The sequence below is a fragment of the Opisthocomus hoazin genome, chromosome Z, assembly GCF_030867145.1.
Source record: "Opisthocomus hoazin isolate bOpiHoa1 chromosome Z, bOpiHoa1.hap1, whole genome shotgun sequence".
Taxonomy (NCBI): domain Eukaryota; kingdom Metazoa; phylum Chordata; class Aves; order Opisthocomiformes; family Opisthocomidae; genus Opisthocomus; species Opisthocomus hoazin.
Window position 1 is genome coordinate 3,310,125 of NC_134454.1, and position 18,610 is coordinate 3,328,734.

The 18,610-nt window shown below is 40.9% G+C and overlaps 1 long non-coding RNA gene across 6 annotated transcripts in view; it reads right to left on the reverse strand.

The window, feature by feature from the left end:
• LOC142358830 (uncharacterized) overlaps positions 1–18,610 on the reverse strand; it is a 38,755-nt gene that overhangs the window by 12,924 nt on the left and 7,221 nt on the right. For 5 of the 6 annotated variants that reach the window (XR_012761890.1, XR_012761893.1, XR_012761889.1 and 2 more), the window contains exons 2-3: positions 13,255–13,382; positions 11,762–11,809 (exon numbers count right to left, since the gene is read on the reverse strand). This is a non-coding gene — a long non-coding RNA (uncharacterized LOC142358830). Of the gene's footprint in view, positions 1–11,761; positions 11,810–13,254; positions 13,383–17,046; positions 17,200–18,610 lie in introns of those variants that run through there. The other variant, XR_012761891.1, reaches the window with a different exon arrangement.

An 18,610-nucleotide genomic window follows, 5' to 3' on the forward strand; every position in this document is an offset into this window, starting at 1 on the left:
CCAACCCCAAACTGCTTGCAGCCCCACCCAGATGTCTCTTGGACCCTTAAAATGTGAAACTGATGTTTCAGTTCTGGCTCTCTGGGAGCGTTGGACGGCCCTCAAGATCGGAGCCCTTACACTCTGCATTGTATCCTCTGGCTGTCAAAAATTGCCAAGACTCTAGCCCAATTAAAGCAAGCAAATTGCCATTGCTGGGAGGTGGTGTATTGCCATTCCTTCTGGACAAACAGTTAAACTGTTTGCAAACGTCCATCCCCTGGTACCTGAGGACCTGGCAGAGGCAGAGCACCAAATTGCTCGCACACGGATTTTCCCCGGCCCCTTCTTCCTGTGGCTCACAGCTGGCACAGGCAGAAAACTGAACCACTGGCAGATAACGCTTTTTTCACAAAAATTAAGTTCATGTTCTATAACAGTACTTTGGATTAATTTTTTCCCCTAAAAGCCTGTCATTTTAAAGTACCTCATATATATGTATATGTGTAGAAGAGATCATATACATACATAATCTCTATGACTTAAAAAGTAAGAAATCGTCTATATACATATATGCGTTTATGTCTGTGTACAATCTCTCCTAATTTAAAGGACTACACAAAAGGCTTGTCAGCTTTTTGCTACAGAGATAGAAAGTGGGAGAGAAAGTGGCTTATTAACACCTGGAATATCACTCGCCATCTGGAGAGGCTCAGCACTCACTGGAGCTGTAAGGCTTGGACACAGATTTCTAGTGTGCGGTCCCAGACCTCAGGCTCAATCAGTCAGAGGCATGTTGTGTAGTTTTAGCCAGCGTTTTACACTCATTTGGTAACAGTATAAACGCCTACACAAGGTGCAGACCAATAGAGAATTAGTCCCACCGAGCCTAATAAAAACCCAGGGAGCAGAAAAAATCATAGTTCATTTGTGAAGCCCCAAGATAAGTAAGTTTTTTATACTTAATAATGTTCCAGGATGTGCCAGTACAAAACAAAAGAGCTCCAGTACAGCCAAGAGGAAAGTATACAACACAAATAAAAACACATGGAGACTTTTAGAAACAAGCTAGAACTTGTCTTCTACCAAGAAACCCCCAAACACACGGTCTCCTGTTCTTCCTGCAGCTCACAAGGAAAGAGTGGTTCTGGGTTTCCTCTCCAGATGGAGAGCTCAGCAGCATATTCCTATTCCAGCACTTCTTCCTAAACTGCCACTTTATCCTGCTTTCTCCAACACCTGCTACAAAATCTTTCATGCTTGTTCTGTCTCACTGGAGGTTCTGGGGGAAAGGATGCTGGCACCGTCAAAGGTTGTGCCCAGCACAGCAACAATGGACACTTCCAAAGCAAGATGTCCCTACTGCCCTTGCGTTACCTGCAGAAGGCTGTTTGCTTCATGGACACCGTCCGAGGAACAGCAGCAGCAGCACAGGTGCTGACACGTCAGATTCGGTGTAAATGGATGGACTCATGGGATTCCTCTGGCCATGGTTTTCTCTTGCATGATACGTGATGTTTTGAAGATGGAGTGATGTTGCTGTTGCACGCTAGTAGCCTGTGGCAGCGGGTGAGGAGGAGGCTTTTCCAAGCCTCACGCAAGGAACTGCATTAAAAATGTAAACTGCTTGCTGTCACATATATGTGTGTTCAGGTGGCTTATTGGGATGTAGCCTATAGTGACACAGCAAAATCTATTACGTACATCTGTGGTTGTTTAATGTTCTACAGCTTTCATTAAGTTTGTGTTGGCCGAGGTTCTCCTGTCCTTCCAGATTCAGTGTGGTTAGTGTAGACCACAAATCTCCTTCTACATCTTTCCTTTCCCTACTCCTTGTCAGGAGTGGAAAAGCCTGGAAGCTGTTTCATCCCACCTCAAGTAACAGGGTCTCCAAACACCCATGGCCAATCTTGGAATTGCTGCAGTTTTGAGTCTGTCCATGCAGGCACAAAACCATGTGCTCCAAAAAGGTTCACGTTCAAAATGTAGTGTGACAGAAAATAAAGGGATGTTAAAGATGCTGAATATGCTGTCTGAGACCATCCTTCATGGCCTGGCCTCCACTGTGAGCACCAGGTGGGAACACCGCAAGACCGATGTAAAGTGTCTGAAGTGCCTCTTAGGAGCAGCCTCCTTTTCTCGAGCCTTTAATTAAAATATGATTTACAACAGCCAGAATAGACTAGAATAGAGTAGAGTGGAGTAGAGTAGAGTATTGCAGTTGAAAGGGACCTAAAACAAGCATCTAGTCCAGCTGCCTGACCACTTCAGGGATGACCAAATGTTAAAGCCTGTTATTAAGGGCATTCTGCAAATGCCTCTTTTTAAGGCACTGGCAGGCATGGGACATCGACCACCTTTCTAGGAAGCCTGTTCCAGTGTTTGACCACCCTCTCGGTAAAGAAATGCTTCCAAATGTCCAGTCTAAAGCTCCCCTGACACAGCTTTGAACCATTCCGAGACATCCTGTCACTGAATCCCATGGAGAAGAGATCAACACCTCTCTCTCCACGTCTCCTCTTCTGGAAACTGTAGAGAGGAAGAAGATCACCCCTCAACCCCCTTTTCTCCAAACAAGACAAATCCAGTGTCCTCAGCCACTCCTCATAGGACATGCCATCCAGCCTCTCACAGCTGTGTTGCCCAGTTTGGGGTATTCTACCTGGAGAGTGGGGCCCAAGCTGCAATGCGTGGGGTCTATCTCAAACTAGTAGACCTATTACAACTGCAGACCAAGAAGGACCACAAGGGAACTTGCCATCTCTTGTCGTCAACCCTGTGTCTGTCTGTTCGAGGATGGCTCCTTAAAAATGGGTGTTGACTTCTAGGACCACTAGAGAGTTGCTCCAAAGGTCAAGGATGAAGAGGCATTGTCAGGCATGATATTGGAATGGTTAATAACAGATTAAACAAAATGAAACAAGTTGTCCTCTTTTGCTCTCCAAAACTGAGGCAATTGTTGTCATTAGACTCATAATACTAAGGCACAGATTTCCCAATGGAGCCCAAGGGCTGTGCTCCTGCCTGCCATCAGTGCTGACCTGTACAACAACCTGCCATGGGAAATGGAGCAGCCACACAGCTGCCTGGTGCTCCCCGTGTAGACAAGCACCATGTCCTTCCTGGTGGCAGTTATTTACACATGCCAACAACGAGGAGTGGGTCCAACACAACTAGGGATTCAACCTCCGCGTCCCAAAGTGAGGGTCGCTTTCTCTGTTCTGGGCTTAAAAGACAGTGAGGTGGACGCAGAAACTGTTTCAGGGTGGTGAGACAAGCACTTTAATAAAATACACTGATTTGGGAAAATTAAACTCTGGTATTATTCCAATCTTCCTGAGAGGTGGCTGTTTCCACATTAACTGTTCTTAGATATTGAACAAACCTTTATCCCACCAATAAGAAATGTGTGTAGCATTACATTTTGTATCCGCTGTCACATGGAGCAATAAAAAACCATAAACTGGTATACGTTTTATACATTGGATATTAGATTTTTCAGTACTTCTCCCACCCCACAGAAATTATATTCACACAGTACAAAAAATTTCCAACAATAGTAAAAGGCGGGGGGGGAGGGGTGGGAATCTGTTTTTCTTTTTTTTTTCTAACTTGGTGTTAACTTAATGATATGTGACATTGCTATCAGTGCAGTGCAATAAAAATGAAATGGTACCCAATGTGCACAGGCACTATGGAAATTTCAAATGACAACAGCAACAACAAAAATTATACTTTCCCCTTCCTTTCCTATGCCCTTTGCATTAACGTAAGGATATGTGACTTTGCCATCCATGCACTGCAATAAAAATTAAATTGGTGGCCAATGTGCCCAGACAGAGCCTTCAAATAAAACAAAAATAAAATTATACTCCTTTGCAGCATGTAAAGGATACATGACGCGAGGCACAAATTTCACTTCGCTGCCACATCAGGAAAAATACGCCAGCTGAGAACCTATATTTCTTTCCCATCACGAGGGAGAAAAAAAATGTACTTTGGAACAATTTTTTAAAAATTTCTTTTCATTTAATAAACACTAAAAGACGTGTTTCAAAACAGTTTCTTATATTAGACTCATTGTGTTTATACATTTCCTAAATGAATGCTTTTTTGGTAACATGTTTGTGTCTAACGTTACTCATATAAATAAAAATATACAGTCATTTTATGGGATAATAGGCAAACAGACATCTGCATGCAACATTTCCCTCATTAGATGTTATCATGTTAGCATATTTTTATGACTTCACTGCAAAATACAATGTGCTGATTTGAAGCCTTCTTAAATGTAACTTATTATGTATGTTAACAACCCAAATGCCTTAGTTATGCTTGGAGAATTGTTTAATAAAGGAGTGGTTAACACCGGTGTTGCGCGCGCCGATGTGGCCTGGAGGAATACGCCCTCAGTGACTGCGGCAGCGAGAGCAGCAACCCTTCATCTACGATTATTGAACTGTTGATGGTCCTCAAGTCTCTTCTTCAAGACGACAGGGCAGCCAGCTGACTGTCCTTGTCTGAGCTGCTAAACAACACTGCAAATAATTAGGCACGCGTTAGATGCTTTAGCACTATTGTTCCGCTAAGTAGTTTTCATCATTAATATCAAGATGCATAGGTTTTGTCAAAAATAGCCAGCAGAACGGAGAGTGGGTTGTCGAAAAGACCACGGGTTTTGAGAAATTCTGGGCTATGCTTCAAAACAACAGCAAGTGAAAGGCAGCAGCCTGGAGGACTCCGAGTCTCCAGGTTTAGCAAGAAGAGGCCCCATCTTTGGGTGCTGCAAACCAGTTGCTGTAATGGTTTAATGTGAGCCCAACGGCCAAGGTTAAAAGTCCTCCTTGGAGAAGGAGGAAGGGATGGAGAGTTCAGCCACCGGCGACGTTGGGCCAAGGAGCCAACAGCACACGAGCAGAGGAGGGTGGGTTACATGGGGATGCTTACGGCCAACTAAGCAAAAACCAGCGAATCAGACGGGTTTATAATCTGGCCGAAAAAATGCACAAATGCACTGCTCAATCACTGTCACATCGCGTTACAAAAGCCAAGCTGCAGAGAGCAGAGACTACCAAGGAAATGATTTACGCTCTGGTCAGTCTGAACAAACTGTTCTGCTCTGAATGCAATGAATGTCAGAACAGAATGAATCCTCCAAACCATTAGTGCTTTCAGCTGGGTTTGATCAAATTGTTACACCCTCCATGCCCAGGCTCTGAAAGATGAATACGTAATTGAGAAATTCTCTCTTCTAAAATATTTCTTAAATCCAACAACAAAAGAGTTTAATCAGAAAGTTACTCCCTTTTCAGGGATAGTTCTGCCATAGCAGTTTGGATAAAATGACTGGAAATCAGAGCTACAGTCATTTAAATAATCTGTTAAAAAGCTATTACATTTCCCTAATGCTAGTCATTTTTAAATGGCTCTTGGTTTGATTCATGAACAATACATGAACAGTACATGATTCACATGGGCAATTTTTATTAAGCACTTATCCAAAAAAGAATGTCAGACTGGGTGAAATCCACTGTATATTGCAGCATTTTCATACACATTTTTAAATCGCAGGCGTTAAGGTTCAACTTCTCATAGACCAAAATTGACAGAGAAGTTGGGCCTGCCGCAGAAGATCAAGGAGCCAACAGAGGCTGAAAGATATTATATAGATCATTGTAAAGATCTCGCTGCAGTTCAAGTGCTTTTGAAGTTCTGTAATGACTTTTCGCTATCAGAAACTGTCATGTTTAATTGAAGTCAAAGCTTGCTACTCAATCATGAGATCCATAAGTGTGTAAATATTATTGCTGCTGCTAAGCAATGAATCGCCTTAGTATTAATTAGGAAAAAAAAAACGCATTGCACTGCTTTAAGGTCCCGGCACACGTTGGGCTGCACTGAGTGGTTCATTAGAGGGTTTGCAGGGAGGATCATGAAACTTCAGGTAACTGGAGCTTCTGCTTTTAATTCCGTTTCTAACTGACTTGCTCTGGGGCTTGGGTCAGTCATTTTCTCTCCATACAACAGTTTCTCTGTTGTCCCAGCCATAAGGTATGGATTAGATAAATTCTTACACACCTGACAGGGATACTGCAAGGATGTCACCAAAGACAAAAATGTCAACATAATCTGAAAATTTCCTATAGTTTAAACTGTTCAAATACTCCTATAGTTTGAAGTTTAGCATAATACGTAATTCTTGAGCATAAAGGCAGTCACCTAAGGTTTTATAACCCTAGTGGTGAACATACACATACTTCCAACACGCAGCCAATGTCGGGATGATGTTAGAAGAAGAGTTATTGCTAATTGCCATTTTGAAACAAACAATATTTTCCTGGTTGAGCAATATAATCAAAAGCCAAAGCATTGTTTCTGCTGTGTTATAAAAGAACTTGGATTATGCAATTCAGCGCCAAAGTGACTTAGATCTGCTTAAAGAGTTCTAAATTGTGGCAAGCATTTAAACTGATAATCAGAGATTTAATATGGGCCACAATAAGATTAATGAATAAACGGGAGGATCTTATGTTACCTATTTACAATCACATTCAAAAACCAAACTGCAGCTGTTAGTTATACTCCAAGGACAAATTTTTTCAATTTTGCAGATCGTCGAGTTAAAGCTCATCCACTTTTCAAAGTTGTGTGGAAACCTTAACACACCTCTTAGCACATGACACTCTTTCAACTGTACTAGCTACCACATATCAAAGAGTTGCCCTGGGGGAAAAAAAGTTGCTGTTAGGATCCTAAGTGAAGTGCACTTCCAGGACACGTTAAATTTTAGTGCGTCCTAGTTGTACTTCATTTTGGGAAATCATGCTTCTTTTATTGTTGAGTTACTCGGGCCCATAATCAGGTCCCTAATAAGTTCAACAAAGCATCAGGATACATGAAATATCTTGCCAGATAATCCTCTTCGGAATCCACAGTTCAGTTATTAAGTATTCCCTTCACTAATCTCTGTAATCCTCTGTTGATATAGGTCAGTAAAACAGTGGCTAAACCCCATATGATAAAACTAAGTCTAGATTTTGCAATCTTTCCTCTTCTATTTTTTGTTACATTTTTCTTAGTTGTTCTTACTCCTGAAGGGACGTGACCAGCTCTGCAGATGTTGCGCAAGGCCGCTCTCTCAAACCAAGGGGAAGGTCTTTGCACCGGTGTGCCAGCCGTGAGACGAGATCCATCAGGAAACTCACACATATTCAGAAAATGTACGTGAAAGTCAAGACCAGGATTGTATGCTGTTTGATAACTGAGATGACATTAGCTCACTGGTGTTCGCAGCCACTGAATTAGCAATCAGTGTTAAATCTTCATATGCAATGAAAGTTAACAGTGCTGGTTTTATATTGTCCCAAAAAAATCATCGAGTCTGTTTTCTCCTTTTGATTACAGTTCATTTAAGGGAAGAACGTTACTGCATGCTTTGAAAATGTTTTATGTGTCTTTGGCTGATAGAACACACAAAACGTTTGAATAGGCCCATTTATTTGAGCAGACGTATTAAATAATACTTTAAATGTGAACATGCATGTCATAAATTTTGTAGTCTCTTTAAAGCAGGATAAATCTGTGTATTTAAAATAGTCTTTCTTCAAAGCCATCTTTTTCTTTTTTTTTTTTCAAACAGTCATAAAGGAAACTCTGATTTGTGCTGCATGAACAATGCCAGCATCATCATTTTAATGTTATCCATATGGTCTTCTAATAATAGATAAGAGACTACACTTGTATTGTATGTCTTAGAGACATTTAAAATCTTGATAAGGAAAGGCTGATTTCATTGGTCCCACAGTTAAAGGAAAGCAGACCCTAATTAAAAGAATTCTGTTCTGAATTAACTAGTTTGACATGTGCTAATTGACAGTTCCTGTGAAATGGTTCTAATTAAAGTCAATATGTCTTTTTCAATTAAAAGGAAATTAAGAATATACTAATATACATTAACAACTTAATCTGCCTTCAATATCCCATACATCAGCTGCTTTTTTTCTAATGTTATTGGAGAACCATCTGACATGCATCTTCTACTGTTTGGTTATGGTATCTCATTATTACTCAACAAAAACGCAGTCACTGGTGGATATCCCCTAGAGCAAGACGAGAACATGCCTATACTCCATGCGTGCAATTCCTTATCTCTTGCCTGATAAAAGGTAAACTCACCTTTCCAAGCAGAAGTAAAAAAAAAAACTTTTCTTATGACTGGGGACCTCCTTATTAACTGCACGCTGGGGCAAGTATTGACAATTAGTCGGTGAATTCAAACTCTTAATAGAAGCCTTAGAAGTAAAGGCGCACTGCTGGGCTGTTCCTTCATTATTCGGCCCAGGGACAGGCAGGATTTTGACTTTGAGAGATGTCTCTCATGCTCTGTCTCAGAAGTGAATGCAGGGCAGAGTTCTCTGGTGGGAATGCTTTTAATTGTATATACAAGAAGAAAATAGAAAACATGCCTGCTTGGTAGAGCAGTGCTGAAAACCGTCCCATTGTTATTGCTGGAAATGTGACGTGGCTGTTTATAGCCACAAAATTAAGTATTCAGATGTGCAGTTGACTTTTTGCTACCAATTCCAAGGCTCTACTGCTACTGACTTTACTAACTAAAAAAGCCCCACTAGAAATATCAGGCCCCGTGCCAAAAAGATCACTATCTTGAATGCATGGTGAACTATGCAGAAGATTAGCATCTGCTCATGTAAACTTTGTTATTGATTTTTCATAGTTTTTATTTTGTTTTTTGGGAAATAATAATTAAAACCTCAGCTGATACATTTTGGGGAGAACAGAGTCACCAGGGCAACAAGTGGAGTAACTGACTTAAAAGGTAATTAGATAGCTGCTTTTCAAAAAAATACCTCATACAGGCTGTTAAGAACACATTCTCTCTTCTGTTATAAATTTTATAGCTCAGGGAACACTACTTCAACTATGAATATTCACTCTGCTGAATTTATCATACAGAGAATATATTATCTAGCCAGATTTTACCAAAGCTTGGCTGGCTCTGGCAGTTTACAACATTTTTATTTTTTTCAAATTACTCTTTTAAATCATAACAAAAGCATGTAATTTTTTAAAAGACGAAGAAGAAATTTCAGCAAATAATTGCTTACCTGTGACTTAATGAGACAAATCAAGTTACAAAGGACAGATTTTACAGCTCCAGAAACTGAACCGGAAAATTTTTGACAGTGCAGCTAGGATTCAGAAACCATACAAAAGGTTCTGGGAGGATCTGGGAGTTGTGGTGAGGTGGTATTTTTTACTTTCGTTTGAGTTTGTTGGCTTTCTTGGTATTTGTTGAAATTTATATTCATTTTGAGAAAAAAATTTATATCTAAAGTATTTAATACTATTGAAATAAAAATGACAGTGTTGCATATTATCGCCTGGTTCTGTTTACCAGAAAGAACACAGCCAGATTTTCAGGACTGGGTGGGTGTCAGGAGGACAAGGCCAGACTCTTTTCAGTGGTGCCCAGAGACAGGACAAGGGGCAACGGGCACAAACTGAAGCAGAGGAAGTTCCAGCTGAACCCGAGGAAGAACTTCTTCCCTCTGAGGGTGACGGAGCCCTGGCCCAGGCTGCCCAGGGAGGCTGTGGAGTCTCCTTCTCTGGAGATATTCCAGCCCCGCCTGGACGTGGTGCTGTGCAGCCTGCTCTGGGTGACCCTGCTTCGGCAGGAGGGTTGGACTAGATGACCCACAGAGGTCCTTTCCAACCCATGCCGTTCTGTGATTCTGTGATTCTGTGACTGTATGACCAGATTTCATATAGGCAGCTACTTCATTTTTGGAAAAGCAAATGTCAACAAAATGTTTAAACCTTGGTCCCAAAGCATCTATTACACAGCTTAAAATGTCTCATCTTAAAGCTAACAACAACTTTCTTGACCAGTCCTCTTAAAAGCATTTAGACCACTTATTAGGTTTTGGACCTAGCAAGCTACTTGGGCTGAGCATCTTGATTCTCAGTCTGGACGAAACTTTTTGGGTAGTCTTTAGGAGACCAAGCACTTCGGAAAGTCTCTTACCCCTCACTTGTGCTGCTGGTGGGTCCCTGCGATTCTAAAGGAGGATTTTAAAGGGGAAAAGAATTCATGAAACCTGAAATAACAAAAAGGAGCACCTGAGATAGAGACTGGAGAAGTGTCTGTTTGCTTATGTTATCAAATGGAGTTTGTCGAATCACAGATTCATAGAATGGTTTGGGCTGGAAGGGACCACATAAATCATCTCGTTCCAAACCCCCTGCAGCAAGCAGGGACATCTGCAACTGGATCAGGGTGCTCAGAGCCCCGTCCAACCTAGCCTGGAATGTTTCCAGGGATCTGGCATACACTCCTTTCTGGGTAATCTGCTCCAGTGTTTCACCACCCTAACCATAAACAATTTCTTCCTTATATCTAATCTAAATCTACCTCCTCTTGGTTTAAAGCCATTGCTTCTTGTCCTATCGCAACAAGCCCTGCTGTTAAATGCCTGACTCCCTTTGAGAACCTGTGATAAAGGGCCTGATGTGTTATTTTAATACAAAAACTGTTTGACCAAACCAGGTGCTAAGCTAATCATGTTCTAGAAGCAACATTGTCTGAACCAAAAATAGTCATACATTTACAGCAGAAACTCATATCGTACCTTAATTTTTTCTTTTATCGTAAATGCAGAAAGCTCTCACAGAAACTGGACCAGATCCTTTCATGCCGTCTGTTTGTATCCATTGTAATCTTTTAAGATCTCATTATCTAAGCTGGGGACAGGGTTTTCAAGGGTCATTTATGTATGTGCCTAGGACCATATATAACATTCAGACACTACTGTTTTCTCAGCACCGGAATTTTAACCGTCACCTCAGTATGGTGCTGATACAGATGCACCACTGAAGTAAGATGTTAAACATCTCTCTAAATTAGTAAATAAACAAATCTCTGCGAGACAGCAGAAATTCTGACTACTTGCATTCATTAAAATTCCATGGTACTTTGCACAAGAGGAATGCTAATCCCGGAACCTAAACTGAGACCCAATCCCACAGGCCCTTAAAATGTGCTTCAGATAGAGTAAGACCACTTGCGAGGTTCAGTTTACAGACCTAGATGACTGCAGCTCGACAGTATTTTGCCTGTCCAAAATGCTGCTGTTTTTTTCACTGGCTGCATTGTTCTTTCTTCTCTTACCTCCTTTCACGGTGCCATTGCTGTAAACTGCTAGGAACTTATTTCATGTATTCCATGTTTCAGCTGCATTTCATGCACAAGTAAGAGGATGAGGATAAGGGTATGTGAAGCACCGAGAAAATTATTTTCCTTGTACTGCCCTTGCTAAGCCTGTTGCAGTATTTCAGCTCCTTGGTCTAAAAGCGGGAAGCAAGTGGGGAAGAAGGTGGAGCATAATTTAAAAAACATTTGGCTTGAATCTGAAAACACTAATGAATGAGTTTCACTTGACTGATAAAAGTGGTCGTATTTATTTGAAAAAGCCACTGTTTGCAGGAACAAGTCAGTGTAATACCTTTCCAGGACATGTAAGAATCTTTTTCTCACAATGCACACTTTTACAGTGAGGTCAGTGCTGGCGGTGCTGGAGTACTTCTTGCTCACACAGGTAGTCTCAAAAGCCAGGAGGGCAGGTAGGAAGAGAAACTCCTTGCCCATGTCAGGATCCTGCTTTACAGAAATACTTTACTACTAAATAAGCAGTATCAATACTCTTAAGAGAAAAAAAAAATGAAAAAAATTCACTGCATGAATCATAGTAAATTTGTGAATTACCTTCCTATGGGTGAAGGTCTAGATGGTTTTCGGTGGAGTCTGACAGCCCTGAAAGTCAAAAACACAATAAGAAAAAAAAGAAGTGTCCAGTTCCTACGAAACTTCCAGAATGCAGCTATTTTGTCTTTGTATAAATAATTAGTGAAGCAGTCTTTCTGTTTATATCCAGCCTAGCTAGACAGAGCTGTTTGTGTGGGGAAGGAACTGCTGTGTTCTTGATGCAAGCCAAGCACATCCTATAAATTCTAGAGTCCAAGAAAAAATTTGTCTTGGCAGCAGGTCTGTTCAAGAAATCAGCGTGTGGGACATGGGATGCTGTGGTCCATGTAAAAACCTCTGGTTAGCAAGTTTTTTCTCCTCAAGCATCTGTCCTTCTTGCTACTCTTCCTTCTTCCCCCCTCCCCTTCCACAACACTTACTGTATGTAGTCACATTTTCCTAGCCGTGAATGCTGTGCAAGTTATACATCCGCTTAATACATACATTACGGAGTGTGTTTGTTTTTGCTGTTAGATCAGATAAACATATTTTCAACATGGATTGGCTCATGAGCTGAAAAATAAAGTCGTGTGGGGTGTTTTTAATATCTTTTTGGCTTCACTATTGAGAGCATTTGGCTCCAGGCAGCCTTCATTTACATACCATGCCCCACATCTTTTCTATTATTGTTAATTGAATATTCACATTTCAGTGTTCCTGATCCTGACCCCTATTTGTTTCACACATTCTTTTGTACTCAGTGGCATTAATTTTTCTGGCAGGATTAATAATAGTATCATGCAAATAGTTTTTTTGTTGAAGCCATTCTCTTCATTGACAGGAAAAATGACTTAAAATTGGTAATGTGTCTGTCTCTCCCTGTTGCAAACAGACAGGTAGATTAGTACAGAAAATAACCATGACTAAGGAGGTACACCAGTTTCCATTTTAAGTTCCCATATTTAAGTATTCATATTCTTCTAACCTCTCATTTTCAAGCCTTTAGGTTTCAGGACAAACTTTGTGATCTGCACCTTTGCCCCAAGGTGTCTTTTTTAAGTAAAAGCAGTTAACTAGAAAGACTTACTTCTTTTTTAACCATAACAAAAGTTTCATCCAGAACACCTAGCTGTAGACAGTTGAAATTTGACATGGAGTAACTTTCTAAGAATTTTTCCTTCCACTACGACAAAGAAATCTAATTTGAACTGTGCCTTGATCCAGATTTTTATGGCTGTATTCAGATTATACTGAGTGCAGAGCCAGGGAGGACTGTGCTGAACATCTGCATGGATAACACTGCTGAAGAATGGAAAATGAACAGAAATAGTAACAGGTAAGAAAGCCTGAACCAGTCTTGATGACCCTCTTCAGTGTGTTCAAAGGATCAGAAGAGCTCTTTGTAAATCCAACAAGGAACAATCCCACTGGGATGCCCTTCGAAATGTTCTGCAGCTCCTGCTCAGTATCAGAATGACCATCAAAAATCAGGCAATAAATTGGATTCATACTACCTGAAAAGATGGTTTATCCAATTTGTGGGCAGCGATGCGACATTTCATGAGCCAAGGAGATGCAGAAAGCATTCACTTCTGCACGGATTCATGCTGAGACCCTCCAGTCCTGCTCTAATCCGGAGAACCTGTTGTAGACACGTAACACACAAGCGTTACTGCATGAGCCAAGGCACTCTGAAGCCCCCAAGCAAAGTCTTTCTTCTACTGCCATGCCTGTGCACTCTGATGCAACGGGGTTCCTGTAGGTACATCCATCTATCTGTATGCCATATATTAAAGGAGTGAGGTGTCTGATACGTCCATAAAAAGAGAACTTGTTGAAGTGCTGCAGAGATCAGTGAATGCTCCAGGCGGAGTCCAGTTAAAGTGTATGAAAAGTACCCTGTAGAGCGTACTCTTGCTTCTGATCACAGTTAATATTAAAATTGATAGCAAACTAGCACTGTAAAGCTCTCTAAAATGTGTAGGTACCTTTGTTCCACTGTCACATAAATTGCACCTCTGTCTAAAGATGTGTTAAATTTTTGGGGTGGCTAATTTATCTTCCATACCCATGATGCCCAGAATGGAGATGATGTTGGTGACTGAGATGGAAAAAATAGGCTGTAGATTTAAGGCATAACTCAGTCTGTTTTGGAAGTCAGTGGGAGAGTTTCCATGAGCTTCAAAGGGTATTGGCTCAACACCCACCGTACTGAGAAAGCAGTTCCCTGTGCAATACGAGAGCAATCAGAGCTGGCCTCCGAGTACTCATATCTCCAAATCTGAAGCTAGAAATCTCATCTCCAACACCAAAGCTGGTCTTTGAGGTCACATCCTTCTCTGTGTGAAGTGAGCAGTGTCACAGAGACTCATTGTTCCAGAAAACAACACCTAACTCCTATGACAGCACATACTCAAGCAAGTTTGGAAAATTCAGTGTAAGGCAGCAAAGACAAAGTAAAACAAGCATACAAGTATTCAAGGGGAGGAACGGGTGCCCTAAAAGGACCGCCTTTAGTGTAGGCATTGCCATTCTGTCAGAGTAGTCCACCTCAGACATACTGAATACCTCTCATTCTCTAACCTTTTTGTGACATTCGTCTGTCTTCTTAAAGCCATGGGAATACTGCAAGAATATTGTACGTTTTTGGTGGAGAAACACCACACATCTATGAAGCTAAAAGTTAATATAATCTCAAAGACATCAGATTGAATGTTGCAGTGGATCTTCATCATGTTCTTGTTTGGGTAGTTGACTTAACTATTATGGCCTTGATCCATGAAATGCCTTTCCAAGCCAAAAACGCAGCCCACTGGCATCAGTTGAGTACGTGTCTGTCTATGCACAGATCAGATTGCAAGATTGGTCATAAAACACGGCCAAATGATGGTCTTATGTGAGACCTCTTGCTCAGCCCAGTTGAAATCAGTGGGGCTGTTGGATGAAAAAAAATTATTCACAAATGAGAATGAGGAATTTCCAGTTTGACCTTTCACGTTCCACACGGTTTCCATATATGCTTATTGAAAAAGCAATGTAATTTTATATTTTATAGTTTGAATCATATAGAATCAGCATAATTTATGCAGGATCCCACATGCCTGTTAAGTAGTCAGAATGCTTTTCATGAAGAGAAAGCGTATATAAAGACAGATCTGAGATATCTATATGTGTATGTGTGCAACGGGTAGACCAAATTTACTGAGAATAACTTACTGGAAAGAAACTCTCTAGCTGTGACATTTTACACCAGTTTTCAGAACACAAGAGGACAATTTTTATACGTATCAATAATTAAGAGGGTTTTTTGGGTTCGTTTCATTCTTTTTCCTGTTTTTTGGTAAACACGAAATTGCAGTTCACTGGGATGGCGGGGAAGCATTTTCCTGCTGTTTCTAAAAGGCCAGGCTCAGAGATGTAAAATGACACAGGAGAGTGTAGACGAGCTGTGTTTGAGGGCGTGCGGCGAGCCGAGCGTGTGTCAGGAATGCCGAAGTAGGAATCGTCTTGGGTTGCAGCAGAGACGTTACATCGTGTTTGGTTTAGGTTGGTGCGTGAAAGGTGAGCCCTCCAAGCTCTTTCATCGCCGCAGCCGTGCTTAAAACATCTCCTGCCTGGGACTAAGCACAAGGTGTGCCCGCTCTGCAGGCATCTGACAATCTTTCAGCTAGCTGGCGTGCGGGTAGAGAGAGGACACGTCCCTGTTTTCAGCGTGTGGGTGAGAGATCATGCTCTGGCAAATTAAACTGGAATGAAAACCGAGTCTTTTCTCTGTGTTTATATTATAGCTTCCTCCTTATCTCTGCGTATACCGCACAAGTGACAGCTCACAGATCTGGGATAGCCCTCGTGTCGAAGTCTTGTTTCTCACAGCCGTACAGAGTACATGCTTGTGTGTTTTGTTCTTCTTTCGTTCTTGTTTCTTGAGAGAGGATCTATTTATTGCCCATGCATTTGAAGTGTACGTGCATATATTCCAGCAAGAGCTAATGCATGTTTATTGATGAAACGTAAATCCCACTCTACACAGTCTATGGAAAACATCTGCAGATTTTAATTAAACTCATGCATTGCAACCAGGGCTGGAGCCAGAATCTTTTAAAGAGTAGTCAAAAGCAGCAGACAGAGGTGTATGGCAGAACTATAGCCTAAAAAATGAAAACGTCCTCAGAGCCTATATACCAAGTACACACACGAGCATTTGCATTAGTACAGTCCAAATTGTACGCCATGAAGAAAGTACTCAGGGTTTTTGAAGACTGACATTTGAAATCCTTTGCCAATCTGTTGTCTACAAATATCTCTGTTTATTTTATGTACCTCCTATTTGGCATGGGATGATTTGCACAAATTATTGTGGCAAGAATTATACAAAAAAAAAAAGGAAATAATCTTAAGAAATAACACTGATTTGCAGTAAATTTTTAAGGTTTGCACCAAACAAAATGGCAAAGTAAGAAAGCAGAGCACAATGTTTTATCTTCGGTGCTAGAATATGGATGCATGTAAAGTGTACATTATTATTATAGCGAGTCTTGTGATCTTTCTCTGTGTTTCTCTTTGCAGCCATAAGATGAGGGGGTGATCACCAGTGGGAAATGAACAGTCACTGCGGTATCATATTGGGCTGGAATCTGTCATGCTTGGAAACTGGTGTGAATAGCGTGGTCTTACACCCAGTATAAGAAAGGAACGTTAAAGTTCTGATTGGGTAAAATGATCCCCAGATAAGAATAAAGCAAGACCACTCAGTTCTTGACGTGTATTTAAATGTATTTTTGTACTTCACATAGCTTAAGGTTATACATCCTCTTAAAATTTTGCAGTTGTATTTTTTGTTTGATTGGTTTTTTTGAAAAAGCTAGATTTAAAAAAGTAGCTGGATCTCTATGAATTGCTCAGGACTCTTTCTAAATATTCAGTGACTTATTAGTAGTAATTTACAGTAAATCCAGTCTTACAATGCCATGGTCCTCAGGAAATCAGCCTTTTGTAACGTGTGGCCTTTGTTGTAAGATATTCTGAGGGAGGAGGCACAGCCCTTTCCAGAATGCACCACACACAAACAAGCCCTAACACAATTTATTTTAGGTCAATGCATTAAATACCTTTTTAGTGATACCAGATTTCAGCTAAGATAATATTTGTTAGTATAGGAAGACGTTGTAATGGTTTAATCTAAAAAAATAATTATACTTAATTGAGGTAGAGTTATTTCAGAAGAGGTTAATGATATATTCCCTTTTTCCCCCTCTCCAAAGTGACAAATTATAAAGCAAATTAATCACAGCAGAAGTTAGGGTCACCTTGACACATAGTTTTCTGTCAGCCTTGTTGAAGTCAACAGACTCGGAGAATGACTGCAGACCATCAGGTGATCCACAGGGCAGGTCAGAGACAAGCATTTTGCTTTAAATTCCCTTCATGGTGTTGGCTGTTGGAGTGGTAGATTGGTCTTTGTGATCCTGTCACACAACAGACATTCTAGTCAGGGTTAACCTTTCTTGCAAGGAAACCATACGTATAGCAACAATGGCTGAGCACTTAATTCTTTATATGCCTTTTGTGGCCCTGTTGCTTTGAAGCATTTGTGCCCTTAGCTTCTTGAGACAAAAGGCATGATGTTCAAACGAAGAAATTTGCAAATTTTCCTTTGAAAGCTTCCCTTACTTGTATCAAAGCAAAGTCTGGACTTGGAACCAACAGGGCAATGGTGTTGCCTGGGTTTGCCATTACTGACCCTTCCAATGTTGTATAACCTTGACTTGCAGAAACAGTTAAAGTCAGGTTTTCTCCCCACAACACACATGCATATGGCAAAACACATTTCGAACATCACTTACATACACTTGTTAACCTTTGACCACAAGCCAGGAACCTAAAAGAAGGTAGACAAGATCCCAGCTAGTCTAATACCTCTCCTCAGCCTAATCTTAGTATACCAAGTGCAGCCTAGTATCTCTCCTTAGCATTCTTAGTACTCCCAGTCCAGTCCTTTGGCAGAATTTCTAAGGATTTTCAGGAATACAGGATCAAGCTGTTCCCTGCAGCCTGGGGCCTTGTGCTGTCTCTCTCAGCTACTGTCGTACATGAAATGATACCACAACCTTTTAAAATATCTTTTTGTCTGTTGGGAGATGCGTAGGTACTACCGTAAAATGTTATAAAACTTATCTTTATTTGACAGGGACTTTGTTTTATATTGCTCATAGAAATATCTAGCTGTAAAAAATGTGTGGGACTCAACTCACCCACCTTTAACTGTCTGAAATTCAGTTCCTCTCATCTAGAAATATTTATTTCCCTCCATAGATATAAAAGGGCAGCAAACCAATTAAAACAGTAGAACTGGTGTCTTGATTTCAGGTTGGGCACCCAACCAACTCCTCTTTGTTTTAAAGAGACTTCTTCAGCTGGGCAGGACGATCATAATCTGTTGTAGGTGTCTTGCTTTCTCTCACTCTCATTTTGAATTGCTAATCTTTTTCAAAGTTTTCAGGTGTAGAAGGCTTAGAAGTATCATAGAATCATAGAATCATTCAGGTTGGAAAAGACCGCTAGGTTCATCAAGTCCAACTGTCAACCCATCACCACCATGCCTCCTTTAGGCATGTCCCGAAGTGCCATATCTACGTGTATTTTGAACATCTTCAGGGATGGGGACTCCACCACTGCCCTGGGCAGCCTGTTCCAATCCCTGACCAATCTTTCAGTAAAGTATTTTTTCCAAATGTCCAATCTAAACCTCCCCTGATGCAACTTGAGGCCATTGCCTCTCGTCCTATCACTAGCTACTTGGGAGAAGAGACCAACACCCACCTCACTACACCCTCCTTTCAGGTAACTGTAGAGAGCTGTAAAGTCTCTGCT